The 17,208-nt window shown below is 41.8% G+C and overlaps 1 long non-coding RNA gene across 2 annotated transcripts in view; it reads right to left on the bottom strand.

Annotated features, from left to right (window-relative positions):
- LOC134132717 (uncharacterized) overlaps window positions 1–15,425 on the bottom strand; it is a 127,155-nt gene extending 111,730 nt beyond the window's left edge. For both annotated transcript variants that reach the window (XR_009956893.1, XR_009956892.1), the window contains exons 1-2: window positions 15,319–15,425; window positions 2,206–2,360 (exon numbers count right to left, since the gene is read on the bottom strand). This is a non-coding gene — a long non-coding RNA (uncharacterized LOC134132717). The remainder of the gene's footprint in view (window positions 1–2,205; window positions 2,361–15,318) is intronic.
- Window positions 15,426–17,208: the final 1,783 nt, after the last annotated feature.

The following is a 17,208-nucleotide window of genomic DNA, read 5'->3' as shown; positions in this document are numbered from 1 at the left end:
GAGTGTTTTTCACCGCTATGAAAGTTCTCACTGATCGCTCATCCCCTCACGGCTCTGTGAAACAGCATTGGAGTTCCATGGGAGCTAAATCAGCACTCTTCTGGTTGAAATCATCTGACAACATTCTACGTGCATATACTATGTTTTTGTGCATACATATATATATTTTTTTATTTATGGAAAGATAGTATGGTCTGATGGTGGTGTGTGTATCAATCCTCCCACGCTCTGTGACTGCTGTGTTCCCCCTTCCTCCAAAACCCTTCCTTCTGCTGCACAGTCTCCGTACACGGAGAGCTCCGCACAGTCCCCGTGGAATCTCCCGTGTCAGTACATTACCTTATAAGTGGAGGCATTGACTGTGGGGACTCTTTGATACACACTCACATACAGTACAAACACAATTGATCTTCAGCGGAGGATTGGAGGGGGGGGGGTTGATGCTGAAGAAAGATCTACACACGTATAAGAGATCACACAGGCCTTCTTGTGGAATAAGAACTCTGTGTGCAAGACGGAACAAAACGCTTCTTTGATAAGGATGTGACAAGGAGCAATCTTCCCCTGGAGCCAGGCGCTGAGCACTGAACGCTATCAGCGAGCTGGGAAAAGGCTGCGAGTGCCGCGGTAGAAATGTAACACCATCCCCGCCGTGCAGCCTCACAATGCCACTGGCTGCCATAATTATACATGTATTTATTTATTTTTGCATGAGCAGATTTCCCCCCTCGGGGATGCTAAAATAATGACTTCATTTTTTTGACAACATTTGCAGCTCAATTAAAAAGTGTTTATGTCAATCTCCCCCTGTGTGGGCGCTGCCGGTTCGCCGTGTGCACCGCGGCCGCAGGGGTGTTGTCAAGTACCAGCCATGAAGTGTCAGGGACCGGAGGTTGTCGTGCGTATACACAAGGGTCCAACTTCAGCTCTGACTTTCTCCCATTGCAAAATAAATGCTCCATCCAATCTTTGCACTTATTGGTGAAAAGGGAATTATATACTTTTTCATGCGATAGGAATAAAACACACAAATGAGCAACTGGCTAATCAAGTCATCCCCCAGTTCTATTTCAAATTGTTGAAGAGAGGGGCGTTTGCTCGGTTCAAATCAATTATTTTTTCTTGGATTTGGATGCGAGAGCAGTCAATGATATGTTTGGAATAAAAATAAATGAATTGAAGTGTTTTTGCTCTCAGTGAGAGGAGAGCCTTAATTAGAGTGATCACAGATGCCGAGACCGAGCACTTCAAACAAAAGCAGCTTGTTCTTTCATACATAAACTAAAAAAACCTTTAAAGAAATTCTCTTTACAGACAGCAAAAACTTCTGTAATCTAGTGAAGAGAGTCAATTAAAACCTGTTTAATATCTTTCTTGGAAAGATTATTACATAATTTGTAAGTGTAAAAATAAGAGAAATTCAGAAAATGACTAAAAATGTTGCTGTGATCAGGGGTCTCCCCCTGCACCTCTACTAACTCGGAAGCCTCACACCAACCTGTAATAGTTTGTTTGCCGTTCATATTTAGATGAGATGTGAATATAAACAAGTGAGTGAGTGAAAAGTCCTTCTTAGTCTATTTAAACCCTCCCCCGCAGGCAACCGCATTTACAAGGAAACGGTTATCATTTAGTCTCTGTTGCGGATCAAAATGTCAAGCTCCACAGAGAATGTGAGCAGTGCTGTTAGGGCCAAAAGTGCAGTTTCAGAGCCCCAGGATCTGAAAGAAAAAAATGATTTGCAAATGCCCAAATATGTCTAATTGACCTGAAATATAGCCTGTGTGCAGGAACTGTTTGAAATCAATAGGAAGAGCGAAGAGAATATCCTTGAAGGAACATTTCAGAAGATCACACTGCGTGCCTCTCCGAGCGGCATTATGAAGGATGCAAGAATTATGAAAACAATCAAATAGTCATGAAAGGTCATGTGAATTAACATTGCAGTGTTTGCAGCGAATTAAAAGAGAGTGAGGAGCGGCGTATCGAAAAAAAGGAGTACACCAAGAAGTACTGTAGATCATATGAACATTCTGTGGACGTGGAAGCAATTTGTGAGTGAATTTACACATAATGTATTCCCTCAGTATTTCTTTATAGTCTGTGTTTAGTGGGGTAAATCAATAGGCCGCATTCCCGGCCTTGATTGGATTCGCAATTAGCTCGAGACAGTTGGGCACGTTGGATTCAGCACGGCCAACCCACCTGATCGTCTTCCCCACCATCACATCCACCGCCGCGCCGTCCTCGCCGTCCTCGCCGCGGTCTGGGAGCCTCGTCGGTGTCGGCAAGGACCGGAAGGGGGTTCGTCCCCGCGCGGCGGGCAGCCTGGCCGTGACAGCTCCGAGATGCTCTCTGACCTGAGAGGAAGGGGAAAAACAACATCAATGGTAATTCCCCTTCAAACACATTAACTGGGATGAACTGGGTCCCAGCGAGCCCCTCTGAGTGGACTCGCATTGATCGCAGAAATCCATGAATAAATTTAGCACTAATTGATTTTTTTTCCTCTCTAGAAAATAAATCTCTAATTCTGAGCAGAGGCAGTGAATGTAGCAGATTGTGCAACCACCTTCCTTTTTTTGTTTTTTTTTTCATCTGTAGGAAAATACATTTCGAGAACCAACTTAATGAGACTAAAATATTTGCCGTCCTCTCACAGCATTTGATCCAGGACGCCTGTTGTTTCAGTGCAGCCATAAAGTTTTAGCATTTTGCGACAAGAGTTTTCTTTTCGTTTTTTTTTAAAGGTACGTCTCGAGCTCAGTTGCTACACACAAAAAAAGAAGCATTGTGGTGAGGATTGCTGAAGCAACAAGCCCAGAAATTAACTCATAAGCTCCTCTGGATTTCAGGTGCCTATTAATTGCTTTCTGCGGGGATTGAAGTTATAGCTGGACGGGAAATGGTGTCGCATGTGCATCAACGGAGCTCCGTACGCCTTCGCCCGGGCCAGTTGGAAGAGTGATGCAATCAATTTCGGAAGAAAGCATTTACAAAATATTCCAGGCATATGTGTTGGTTCTGCATCGGGTTCACAAAGTGGAAGAAGATGTTGAGAATGAAGATGAACTGCCATTAGCTTTATTCAAATCGATAGAAGGAAAATGTGAGCATGTCTCTATTACAAAAGGGTAAACAAAAGAACGTCCCATTACTGGTATTGACTAAAAACAGAACTACGTTTTTTCTCTATTAAGAGGAATATTGAGTAGTTTACAAAAATAATCTACATTTAGAAATTCCAAGTTTTCAAAAGTACCATAAAGTATAAGTGTCTCATTTAGCTATATTTTTAAGGACGATTATGCCTAAAGACAGCTATGGATTTTAAGCACAACACTTATTTTAGTCAGAGTGTAAAAACTCTGGATCGAGCCGTTCAGAGTTTAATCAATGAATCCTAAAGTTCAGGTGGATCTTTTAGTCAGATGCTACATTTTCCTTTATTTTATTTCATCTGCCTTTTTCCTTTGATTTTCAATTTGTTTTTGCTCAAAGTGAACTCACTGCTGTATAAAATATCATATCTTTTTGGATGGAAAAACAGGGATGCGTGTTTTTATCTATGCTGTGTCCGAATCTGACTTTGAATGTAAATATTTATCTATAAAAGCAGTAGATAATAATAATAGAGGTTAAAATTTGCACATTGTATATAATAAATGTAGCAGATTTTATTTTACATTTCAAGTTGTGAATTGAAATAGTCACTATGCTTATTCTCAGTCATGATTGAGGAGTCTTGATTTGAGAAGTTGTGGATTCAGGTATCATACTGCCACCTACTGGTTGAGACCTCCGAGTCAGATGTTCAGTCAGTCAGAATGCTCTTAAATGAGTTTCTCATTATTCAGGGATTTCAGGAAGGACAACTTCTGCATCAATGACATCTATGGAAATGAAATATTACATTTGGTTTTACTTCAAATGAGGGATAATATCATCAGACATCTGGATTGACTAGTAGAGGAAATGTCCCATGGATGCCCTGACTAATCATTATGGGTGCTTTATAGATGTAGTCGTGCTCTATCAAGACTCCTCACTGACCTCAGTCAGGGAAAAAAAAAAGAAGGAAAAAGCGTATCTGAACAGTTCCCTTTTGTTTGATGGATGGGTTGTACGTATAATGGCTGGGCATTACCTCAGCAACTAAACCAGACTTGACATTCCCTGCGCAGGAACATCTGGGACGCCCCAGAGACCGGATCAAAGGCCTTGCGCGTCCTTGGACTCTATCTGTGCCAAACATGCAGAGCCAGCTCAAGAACGGGTATCAAGCGCATTTCAGTCATCATCATCTGCACTTGCTGCGTTTGTCAGTAATCAGCTATTTCTATTTAACTCGTTAAGAGTCATATTCCTCTGTGTTTTCGTCATGGTAACGGCAGGGCCGAGAGCAGCGCAGCGCAGCTAGAAAACACGGTAAATAAACCGATGAGCTTATTACAAGCTCCGCGACAAAATTAGATCTTCGCCTAAGTGGAAACATCAATGTGATGTTCAAATCCAAGCGCTACACTGATTGATCTTTTTCAGCTCTTTCCAAATGACACGTCGGACTGAACTGCGTATCAACGTGGCTTTCATCTGCACTGCAGTGTACTATGGGGGGCTGGCAGTGCTACAACACAATCCACATTACTTGGGCCTTGTTTGGAGAGAGCCAGCCAACAGCATAACCTTAATTAGTCAAGCTGTATTCATTCAAGTGATTACAATGGCCTGCACAGTAGTGAAGAGAAGCATCTGTCACTAAAACTCAAATGATTTTTCAATCTTTCCACTCAGTGAAATACATTTACTGCATGTTTAACAGCATATAACATAATCCGATGATTATTCTGTGCAAATGAAATATAATTAAATCATGTCCGGGAAAATATTTTCTTCTTTCTTTTTTTTTACCTCGCAATTGTTTAGTATACAAATTATTTGGAAAAAAATGTAATCAATTGCCGTAACAGGTCTCAACAATTGCTTGCGTTTTCCCCAAGAGTGCAAATGGGAAATATCTAATTTATGTGTAAACATATTTGGCAATAAATACTTTCTGATTCTAAAACAAAAGAAAAAAGCAAATCTTCACTTTTAAAAGGCTCAAACCAAATGTTTATAATCATTTCCTTATTTAAAAACATGGTCAATTGCAAGATTACTTAAATGGTTTGCTATTTATTTTATGCTAATACATTTTATGCTCAATACATTTGTTTTTTAGCAGAAATCTTGTCCACTTTAATTTACGTACATTCACAATGCATGAAAGCGCAGCAAATCTGCCTCGGAAGAAAAAGGACAAGATGAGGTTTGTCTGGGATTACCCAGGTGCATGAGTTTCATTGTGTTTGCCATTTCTAAATCTCCCCGAGGCTGGGCATCTGCTGCTCTCCCGCCTGCACAACTGGGGGGGGGGGGGAGCAAGATGTCACTTTTATGAACCAGCAGTGGTGGAGAGTTGGGGAAATGACGCAAACGAGACGTGGTTTTGGGTGGTGAGGCAGGGCCTTTCAAAGGGGCAGGTTGCAGGGATCGCCTGCACCTCGGCAGATGTGCCTCGGTGTCACTCCACATCCGCAGCCGAATGAATCACCCAGGCAGATGTTTAACGTCGAGGCCAGGCTGTCACGCCAGCCAAGACACGCACGTGCACCAACCAGCCGTGCAAAGACATGCATGCACACAGTACAAATTATCGCTACATCGGGAAGGGGCTCCACGAGGGGTCAGATGATGATGTTCACCTCGATGTGACTTTGACAACAAAAAACAGAAACACAGATTTTACTAAACCTAGAAACACTCTTTTGCAAAAGTGTAATAAATACACACAATGCGCTGACAAAAATATAGTTCTGCTCAAACTCACTGAGCCTCGTGAAATGTTTTTACAGAATAATGTATTTTCAGACACTATTTGATCTGTGTCTTGTAGCATTCTGACACAACCTGTCAATATTGAAAGATAGAAGATTTTTCAGAAAACTCCACCAGCATCCTCCCACACAATTCTTTTTCCTTTGTGGCACCTTTCATGACAGAATAAAGATATTTTGTCAGAGCAAATTTCCACCGACATACTGTACACAGATGGGATTTTTTCCTAAATGTTTTCAGGTTTGTTTTAGGGTGGGGATGAGGAATAAAACTGCAGACGTTAGAAAGCAGATGCTTTCCACACTTGTCGCACTGCCATGTTGTAACCAACACATTTCCACATGTGAGATTTTATTGACGAACGGCGCAGTTATGGTTAATTAAGACTAGTATAACTATTTCTTTCGATACATTTGCAATTCATCTTTTTCTACACACCCCACTGTCATTAAAGGTGAACAGCGACTAAAAGATTGGACAGATTTTCTCGGAAAATTTCACAATTATGTGCGTGCCTTGGTACCGAGAACGTTGACAAGCGCTGCAATAGAATAGAGCAATTGAAGGTAGGGAGCTTTTAAGAAAGTGTGGCTGGATCTTTGAGAACATACTTTAGGCCCTTTTCCCCTCTTTTGGAGAAACCCAGGCAGATAAAAGGAAACACTCGGGTGGATTAAAGTGTTCAGAATGCATCAGCATCAAACCACCAGAGTTTTTGCCCTCTACATTTTTCAAACACAGTCAATAGATCTAAATATTTTACTGTGCCCTGGCCGATTTATTGTTTGATGTTTAAAAACTAGTGGGGAATGAAAGAAAATTCATTAAAGAAGATGGCCCCAGAAAGAGGCCCTACGATCAGCTTTGAAAGTCTAGTTTAACTGGTATATTGATCATTCTCTTTCTTCTGTGACAAAGGCCACCAGGGACGCTGGAGGTGTCGGTGATTGAAGGCGCGCTGCCAATAACACCAGACGTGTGCATGTGTGTGTGTGTGTGTGTGCGCGCACTGTAGGTGAAGCTGGGAATAACACTACGGACGCGGGAAGAAAAAAATCCAATAACTCAAGAATGACCAAACAACATCACATATTTTGGATTTCATGCTGGTGAAACGCGGTGCGGTTCTGGGCGAAGCAACATGCGCTCGAGAGTTTGGATTTTTTTTAATAAAGAGGAGATAATATAATTGAACTCAATCATACAACTTTGAGGGGCCACTGGAGACTGGAAGACTATTGTTTCTCGGTTTCGTTGGACATCCCTAAATTCATTGAGGAGGATAATCTGTCTCGGGATCGTGTGTCACAAAGCAGAAGCAGCTCTGCCATTATCGACTATTGACTGTTCGTCTGAACAATGTCAATAGTCAATTTACAAATTAAAAAGGGTATAGAACTAAAGTCCCGGCGTCAATAAAATGATCCAATTTAACACCCCGGCGCTTTTATGTTATATTGCCTCTATACTGTATAACACGACTCAAAACATGTCTGCGTTTTAAGTCAGGCTTTTGAAACGCAACAGGGCTTGTCCCTCGTTTTGCACAAAATTACCCCAATCAAAAGACAAAATGACTTTTACTGGCACCGCTGTGACTAGAAAACATGTTGAGTCTAAATAAAAATGCAAAAATGTCTTCTTTTTTTTTTTCCAACCATCAGTTACTGATTTCCAACGCATCTGTTTTCCTGCTCCGGCTGTTGCTCTGATCACAATGTCTCAGTGCAGCAACAACTGCTGTAAGACCAGAACTCCCGCAATAACCACTGATGTCCACTTAATGGGTAGATTCCTCACCGTTAAGCGTTTGCTGACCGCTGTATTCGACAGTGTTTATCTCAATCCCACAATCTCTCGCATATGTCTTTCCTCCATGAAAATCTGTGCCTTTCCTTGCCTTATCAACCATGAAGTTATTGAGTGGGATTGCAATTCTGCAGCTGAATCAGCACCTCGGTAAATACGGAGTAAATAAATATACATTGACCCAAGGTTGAAGCATTTCAACACCTTCAGACTCAGATGCATGCAGACTTGCCGGGCCGCCGAACCCCCAAGACCGAGTCGAGCCGCTCACTCAAGGCAGATGCAAGTTTCTTCCGTGGCTAATGCAGGGACTAAATAAATTTATAACATATTTGTATACCAGCAAACACCAGTACACTGTTTAAAGATGTAGTTGACTTTTGTCTGTTTGGAACAGACAATGAGGTCGCTCACCCTCAAAGGGTAGCATCGTCCCTCCCTCCCCTCCCCCTCCCAGGTGAGCACTTTTGGCAGTGATTAGCGCTGTTAGCACGTTGGCTGCGAGCAACCTGCTAAGCCGTTGGCGTGTTGAAAGCTATTGATAGGCATAGAAAGGCTCCTCAGAATTTAATACCAAATCGGTCAAGAACGCCTAGGTGGCAAAACCAAAGGAGTTTCCAAGGCAACACGTTCCCCGGGTGGTATTAGTTCATCAGCAGGAGCAGTACTTGGGTCTCTTTTTTTCACAAATTTCCATAATTAGTTGCCAACCCTGGCTGGTATTTGTTTACACCATCTCATGTTCAACTCCATTGCCTTCACATACCTGATTTATCACAAATTTATCAGAATGACTAAGTTTTGGAGGGTGAAAATATTGAATCAAAAACCACAAACAAGAATTACAAAATCAATCAGACCTGAATTAAATAATTGACTGTGTGCACTTTTTGTTCAGTATTTTACTTATACTGGGGACTAGTATCTCCAATTAGATTAAGAAGTTTAAAAGAAGTACACACTGCATTGCCCATTTTCAAATAATACAAATTCAAATTCACAGTGTATAATATCTGTATTGCCTGTCAAAATATCCATCAGCACTCTGTCCTTCCGTCCCGGTGTGTAACTCTCCTCTGAAAAACACACACAGGACACAGCAGGAGGGGGAGACGTGACGTTATCTCTTTTTATTGACTGACACGTCTGATGAGGGCCCATCCTGCACTCTGGCAGGAGGGTAGGCAAGCATGCGGAGGTGGCGCCCACCAGGGTGCAAGGAGGGGACGATGTGGTCGTCCTTCATAGATATTCCGCGCACGGCTTTACCCTCAGCTGCCCTGTCAAGGTCCGTGTGTGTGTGTGTGTGTGTGCCCCTCCGAGGAGGCTGAGACAGGGTCATGGATGACACCCGCCTCTCTGCCAAACGTGACAGCACAGCTGGGCCACTTAATGACAGAGGGGGCTGGCCCAGGCACACACCTGCCCGTCCTGGGCAAGGCGGGCGACCTCACGGGGAGAAAAAGGAGACGCTGCCACGTTCGATGGGCAGATGTTCGGGAGGGGAGGCGGCAGAGACAGCTGCACTACGGGGACCCCTCAGTCTCTCTCCTCTCCCCGGTAATTGAAAATCGTGTAAAAGGTCAATTGCGTGATACTGGCTTGTCCCTCTCTGCAAGTTGTTCCTTTCAGCCAGAACATGACAAAAACAACACAGAATGGAGCAGAGCTTCTGCCGCAATTACTGCCTATTTAGCTATGGATGTCCATGTAATGACGAGATCTGTAAACATTCCCTGGGAATAAATCTCCATATACAAAGAGGTGTGGGCCATCTGTGGGAGGCCATGGATGGGGATCCCAGAAAGAAACCTCATCATTGGGTACATTACACAGACACTGTTATGACATTTGGACTCCAAATGAAGGAGGACTGTAAGTGGGGGATGTAAATAAAATCCAAACAAACAGCATTTGCCAAATGGCAGGCCAGCAGCACCCGTGTCCGCTGTGGTACACGGGGGTCAGAGCCGGTCCGGAATATCAACAGACAGGGACCCTTATTCTGGGTTTCACTCTGATAAGAAGTGACGAGGGTTCTGACTTCCACAGAATCGCTCTTTTGTTTGTGGCGGCCTTAAACAGAACCAGCTAAAGAACTGTCACACACCATCAGACTCTCCAGAATTCGGCAGAGATTTCTAGAACTTCATGCAAAGATTAACAATCAAAATAGACGACGGCCACTCATCGCCTACCATCAAACTATCTATTTTAGCCGCTTTCGCAAGAGAGATGACGTTTGACTTGAAGTAATAAAACCGTGGCAATATATTTGGGAAGTTTTATGGGAACTGGAGATGGTACAAAAGGTTGAGATACTGGGACTGGGATGTGCAGTTTTTAAAGTGTGTGTTTGTGTCAGAGTTGGACGAAGAATGTGACATCTCATCCCACTTATATTTCAATAATTCAAGATAGAAAAAGTTGTTACTTTTAATGAGGAACATGTTAGGGCTCACCCACAAACATGTGGCTTTGAGGGAACTCTAATGAAAACAAGTGCTGCGACTTGAGCAACAGCACAAACAGGAAGGAAACAATATATTCTATAAACTACCCCAAATGAGAATGTTATCAATAACACTTGTGTCTGGAGGAAAAACGAAATGAAGCTCTTTGAGACGCATGTTTCTCATTTCGAATGACCAAAGCCCTTTGCCAATAACAATATATTTCCCGCAATCACAATCAAAACCACACAGCCTTGGCACTGCACTTTGTCCCAAATTATGTTTTGATTCTGAACGAATGCATCAGCTCCCCGTCTGGTGCGGTTTTCTCTTACTGTCCATTTTATCATCCTGAACCAAATACCAGGGGAAGCTGTTTCCACTGCAGACTGGATATGTAGGAACATTTCTGAATGGTTGGATGCTGCTGCTCCTCGTCAAGGAAACAATGACTACAACCAGTGTTCCCGTTATTTACCTTTAGACTTTGCCGGCTGTTCTAATTTTTCCCGCCACGCTTTCTTGAAGAATTTCAAAACACTTGCACCCTTCTCAATGGGGCCGTCTCTCTCTCCGTTTACTCCACAGCGGTGTGCGGCGTCGGGCCCTTGTTGGGCTTTTGAAGAGTAAGTAGGTCGCGGAGTCTTGTTCAAGCTTTACTTTACTATTCAATTGCTTAATATAGCACGGTTTAAAAATCCGCCCTAAAAGTTCTACTTAAATAAATTTCAAAAGTATTACTTTGGCGGGGATCTTACAATGTCCCTTTATCCTCAAAGGGTTTAAAATCTGCAAAGTAGCCGAACTAGAAAAAAAAACCTTGGAGATGTAGTCGATTAGATGTATAAGCTGACATAAAATGGAAATAGCCAAGTACACAAACCTCAAACTTGTACTTAGGTACAGTAAACTTGACAAGCCTGAAGGCACGTTATATTCTACCACTGCTAGAACAAGCCAACATATTTCTTTTCTTAGATCCAGCCTCTTCATTTTGCTTTAAAACCACATTGATGCATTTAACATACTTTCACAGAATCCTGTGGGGAAACACTGCAGAACCTCCGAGAAACAAACAGTATCCGCTGACCAGACCTAATGAAACCCTGTGTTCACATGTATGACAAACTCTGTACTTTAACAAATAAATCATCACAATTTGATTAGAAAGATATGAATCTAATGTAACAACGAGGCAACAAATAGACTAAGTAACGCTGGTTCTGCAACGTGCTTCACGTTTCACTAGTTTCGGGTGAACATACACGACTGAGAGCATAATAATGAATATTAAAATGGATTTTTGACAAAAGATACTTCTTGGTAAACAAAAAAAGTTATTTTAAATGGATGAGTGTGATTGGGTTTGTGGGTATCCCATTTATATGGGAGTTTAATTGTGCAACTGCATGTGTGTAGCACACCAGAATGCACATTTCAAAGGCAAGACAGCTCCTGGGCTTGCTGAACTTTTGCTTGTTATCAGGAGCTGAGAGTGAAATGGAGAGAATTGATCTTTTGTCTACTGGAGGTGCACTCCCTTGGGCTGGGCCGCTCGCTTGCTCACTCGCTTGGCTGCCATGCAGAGGGCTCTCTTTCTCACCCCCCCCCCTCAACCACCAGCATCTCCTCAGCCCTCTCGTTCACTCACTCTCTCCCTCTCCCTGCATGGCGGCTACCTCTCCTCCAGCTGACACTTGTCCTGCCGTAACTGGGAGAGATGTGTGCTGAGCTGCTGACACCAGGATTGATCTTCTTCCTTTTCCCCATAAGCTCCTTATCAACCTCCTGGAGACTGCAGGAGACACAAAAGAAATGGGCGGAGGGATGGGATGGCGGGGGAAGGAGGGAGAACATTGTCAACTCCCATCCCCGGTTCAAACTAACAATGTTTGGTGCGGCAAAGGAATAGAGAAAACAAAGTTGACAGTTTTATTGGTGGTGGTAGTGGGAAGTTTACTCGTTTTGCTAAATTGAAGTGACACGCCGCCAACAAGTAGATTTGCTAATGCTACAAACAGAAGTTATTTTTCATGCGATGGTAAACCATTTCCTGAAGTTAAGTAGCTAAGTAGTATTGAAAATAGTCATTTAAGCAGCATATTTCTGTAAATAGACCTCAACACCATAATCTTATAACCAAAATCCGCAGAGGTGAGTGTTGCCGAGAGGTGTAACTGATTCAAAATATTAGATTAATGTACACACGGGTCATTTTGAGGGCACACTTGACGAAGGGCTGGGCATAAGGTAATTTTGAAGCATGGAGAGTAACTGTATACATCACAGTATATATTTGTTTTTGCTAAAATGTCAATTGAAACCCTTTTTAAGGGCAGAGCGCTGCTACGGTGACTTCAAACATCCAAAAGTCAATGTAAACTATCAAAAGCTCTAAATGCTCAATCTACTCAGTTATCGTGATGTGAACTGGTTGTTTTCAGTACGGACACAATTCAAATGAATCCGAAAACAGAATATAAATATTTTTTAACATTAAAATGCTTGAAGTCCTCCAGGTGTGTTCACAAAAAATTAAGTGTTGAGAGGAATGCAGTTTTTTTTTTAAGATGTTTACACAGCAATTGTTTGCACAACAAGCGTTAAATAGGATTCCTCCTAGTAAGATTTTGAATGGAAAACCTGGTCTAAATAGATTGCGTAGTGTTATGATATATACAAAGAATATGAATCATCCATCAAAACAATGTTGTAACAATCAGATACACTTGTTTCCAAAACATATTTAAATAGCAGAAATGTAATAAAATGAACATTCTTTGGAGGAATTTGAATTTATAACCAAAAACATTTTAAACCTCAAAATGAAAAACTGTAGTTGTAAGAAAGACAACACAATGTCGCAATGGCTGATCAACACTTTGTGGGCAGCCATGCAGTAACGGATGTGGTCTCAGTGGCTCGAGTGGACTTGTGTTGTGTTGAGTTCAGGCATCGGAGTGAATTTGACTGGGGATCTTTACAGTTATTATTGTATTTTATTGGCATCGCGGGGAAGGAAGTCCTCGGAGGAGGGGGTGTTGGGGGGGGGGGGGGGGGGAGATGGGGGCGGGAATCTAGCAGCAAACATGATAATTTGCGGGTTAGCCAATTTCAGTCGGCTGGATGGCCCGATACCCTTGGTAAGCATCCGGGAGCAGAGAAGACGAGAGTGGAGCGGGCCAGAGCTGTGCAGAAGGAAGATGAATCAAGTTTAATAACAAAGGGTTCTAATTGCCCCCCCGCACCCCCCTACCTCGGAGCTGAACTCTAATTACGGTGAGAACACAGTGCACTGTCACCCAATATTAAGTTGTTGAAGAGCGGGACGAGCTAATCAATAAACACTTTAGTTGTGGAGGGGGTGGGTCGTAGGCGGGGAGGGTGGAGAGGGGGTGGGGGACAGAGAGAAGAGAGGGAATGAATAAAAGTAAGATGCCCCTTCCATTCAGTGGGAACCAGCAGCACCCAAAGCCCTCCTGGCTCATGAGAACACCGCTGGGATGGTCCAAGAATGATTGCAGAGCAATAATCCTAGGCACCCCTCCCCACACACAAACACACACACACACCTCAACGCCATACACACACTTGCACGTCCATGTGAACATACAGCACATTGTAGAGCCCCCCCTTCCCCCTTCCCCGTGGGCTGCCTGAGCACCCGTGCGTTTGAGAGGAAAGGTGAACACGGTCACTCTAATTACAGGGGTCCCAGCTCTCTCACACACTAACACACATTCACCAGGCATAGCTAAAGACAGGCCAATTAGGGCGAGAGCGAGATAAGGGAAGTTTTATTTGTATACTAATTAAGCCCCTGATGAAATTCAAAAGGGAGGTGGTGAAGGGGATTGGGGGGGGGATGGAGCGGACGGGTAATTGTGTGTTGGAGAAAAGGTTGCTTTAGGTGCGGTTATCTGAGAAGTACAGCCTTGAGATAGTTGCCCCCTAATCCCACGCTGAGCCCCGGCACTGCACTGCAAGGTCTCTCATAATTTGATCTGTTACATACGAAATGGCAAACTCTGACAGCGAGATCATCAGCAGCGTTTATTGCCCATTTGGTTATTGTTTCGGCTTAACATGAAAGAAGTTGTCGTGCCTAAGAGACTGTTTTTGCTCTACAGGGTGGATGGACTGCTAGTTCAGGTGTTAAATATATTCAACATATGGCCGGCAATATTTTAGGTTATAATCACTGAGCACCACGGTATAAATGAAAGAACCTAAAACGTTCATTTTTAATTAGCCTTAATAAAGAGTTGATTTCTGTGGACATTTAGCTGTTACAGCAAGTAAAGTACAGGGGTTAGTAATCAAATGAATATAGCTCTGTTCCATTCAAATGCCCCATGACACAATTTTAACCGGCATGCAAAATACCAGATCCAAAAAATGGACTCACTCCACTCAAATGGAATTCAGGCATTGTTAGGTTATTACCTGTGGTTTCCTGCCATGAATGGCAAAATAAATAATCGCAAAGACTATATTTTGCAGGTAGTCTGGTAACATAAACTTAATAAACTTTTAATATGAGCAGCCTATTAAAGTCTTGATGTTGTGACGTTACATCAGTGACCTTTTAACCTTCCAAATCTCACATAGGGCTGCATTTTGTAACTACAAATGCTGGATTTACCTCTTTTTTTTAATGGTGACACTGGCAACTAATGCAGCCTAACAAAATTACCCTACGGTGATGTCTACTGCCACAAAACCTTTAATGTGTAGTTTTAATTGAAACCACTTTAATTGAAAGCATTTTGAAGGACGTGACGTAGTCGGTGGTGTTTACTAAAAAGTTGGAGCTAACCTTAGCTATCAGTCAAATTAATGGACGCTAGGAAGCTGTTAGCTAACGTTAAATTGAGTAAGTCGTGTCCTACTTCAACAATTAAAAACTGGGTGGAACTGAAACAAGTAAAGAGTTGCAACACTTATATAATAATACAATATAAAGTTAAAACAACAGGGATAAAATATTCACAGCTTACCGTTTGCGGTAACTTGAAGTGAAAATAGTAAACTTTTCTTAAATGTTAGCTAATTAGCGAGCTAACATGCAATGCTAAAGTTAGCATTTAATGTGTATTAAAAGCTAACATGAATTAATCGACATGACATCGATGTCCATCGACATTTCCTCTATTGTACTTTACAGACTGCTTACCTGGTACTAGTCCAGAAAACATCGCCTCCATGTAACGTTACGTCAGCCGGTCCAAAGTTGCCTCCATCTTTCAAATGTCCAAAAAAATACCCAAAGACGACGGAAACCGTGACTTCCAGTTTGTGTGACGTCAGAACAGTGAATACCCAAAATAGAAATTTTCTTAGTGTTTGATCGAAATTGATATTAATATTTATATATGCATATGTTTTTCATGATATTGGAATAATAAGCCACAATTACTTTATAAAATAAGAAGGCTGTTTTTTTTTTACTTTGCTGTAATGGGAGTGTTTTTCATAAATGTAACACGCGGTAAACCAATTAAGGATTTCCTAAAAGATCAATCTTAAAATCTTGATATGTAATTCAATAAAATAAAAGATGTGAAGGAAAGGGAGCAAGAGGTCCTTGATTAACCCTTCTTCTTCAACCATCTTGCGACATCATTATTAACATCTTAAAGCAGTTCTGTAAAGATCAAACCTGGCATTCAGCGGCTTCATCTGAAGCGACGCTTCGTCCTTTATTAGCGATAAGCTTCACAAAGACCCCCTGTAATGTGTTGTCACAGTAAGCCATGTTGGGTTGGGTATCAAAGTGGGGGCCCCACAGAGCTTTAGCAGAGCTCCCTCTTCATTTGCCTCAAAAAGAAGTTCACATGTGGCAAGATCTTCAAAAAGTAAAGCAATCTGGATGATTTGACAGTTCACAGCAGGTGGCTGTACGTTTCTCATGTCTAAGACCAATTCGTCACTATTTCTGCACCATTTTTGCAAAGTTTGCTGCTTCAGATTTAATTTGCAAACCAGCCTATGAAAATATTAATAATGTAGAATTTCAAGCTGAGTGATAAAGTGAATGAGATATGACCCTAATCAGTGAATTAAAGGCACATTCATTCACGTGAATGCATCTTTTACACCTATGTTTGGGCAAACTGCAGTTGTAAACAAGAGGGTTTTGAGTTGTGGTCTCGGCAGAGATTACAATTGAGTGAATGTGTGTTGAAATGGATTTTGATGATGACTGACATAAATTCTCACTTTCGCATCCTGCTATCAAGTCAAGTGCATTTTGAATATCAAGGCATCATTTAGACTTTATATCACGGTCCAGCTAGAAAAAAGAGTTTTCATCTCTGTGGATTTCTATTGACTCTCAATAGTCCAATTAGGTAAAGAAAATGTGGATCAACTTTCAGAAAAAACTGACTACTATAAGATTTATTAGAGTGATAACATTTAGCCATGACCATTTGTGCGTTGTGGATCACTTGACAGAAACAGGCATTGGGGGAAGATTTGAATAATTCATCCGAGTTAAACCCATTAAGAATATCCGTGTGGACATTTTTTTGATGTTAAAGACCGTGTATGATCTAAGGCTGCTTTCAAACTATTTCTGGCTCTGCTTATGGCGTCTGATTTCCCCCGAAGCAACAAATACCAACTGGGTTTTGGGTTATTCTGTTGGAGTTTACAGTACAGAGGTCGTTACTGTAGAGTTGGCATGCTCCTTATCGGCATTTGTACAACAACCTGAATTAAAAAAAATAATTATAAAATGGCAAATTACTTAATATTTTTACAAGCCATGAAGGAGCTCTTCAAATGAGTTTGAGTCATCAGCTCAGATTATTATCTTACTTTTACCTTAAATGTGTATCAACTTGATGATAGCACGACTGAAAAACAACCATGTGAGAATTGCCACTTTCTACTTTCTTATCAATTCATATGAAATTAATGTTGTTTACTGATTTTCTGCAAACACATCAGTCCAATCTTCATCCATCTGATAGGTTTCCCCTCTTGAATTTCACACAAATATTTGGAGGTGATGCAAACCCCAGCAACAACCACATGGGTTAAAAGAGGGTTGTGAGAT

This window comes from Pungitius pungitius, chromosome 9, assembly GCF_949316345.1.
Source record: "Pungitius pungitius chromosome 9, fPunPun2.1, whole genome shotgun sequence".
NCBI classification, from domain to species: Eukaryota; Metazoa; Chordata; class Actinopteri; order Perciformes; family Gasterosteidae; genus Pungitius; species Pungitius pungitius.
The sequence above is the reverse complement of the archived record's forward strand: the minus strand, read 5'-3'. Positions and strand labels throughout refer to the sequence as shown.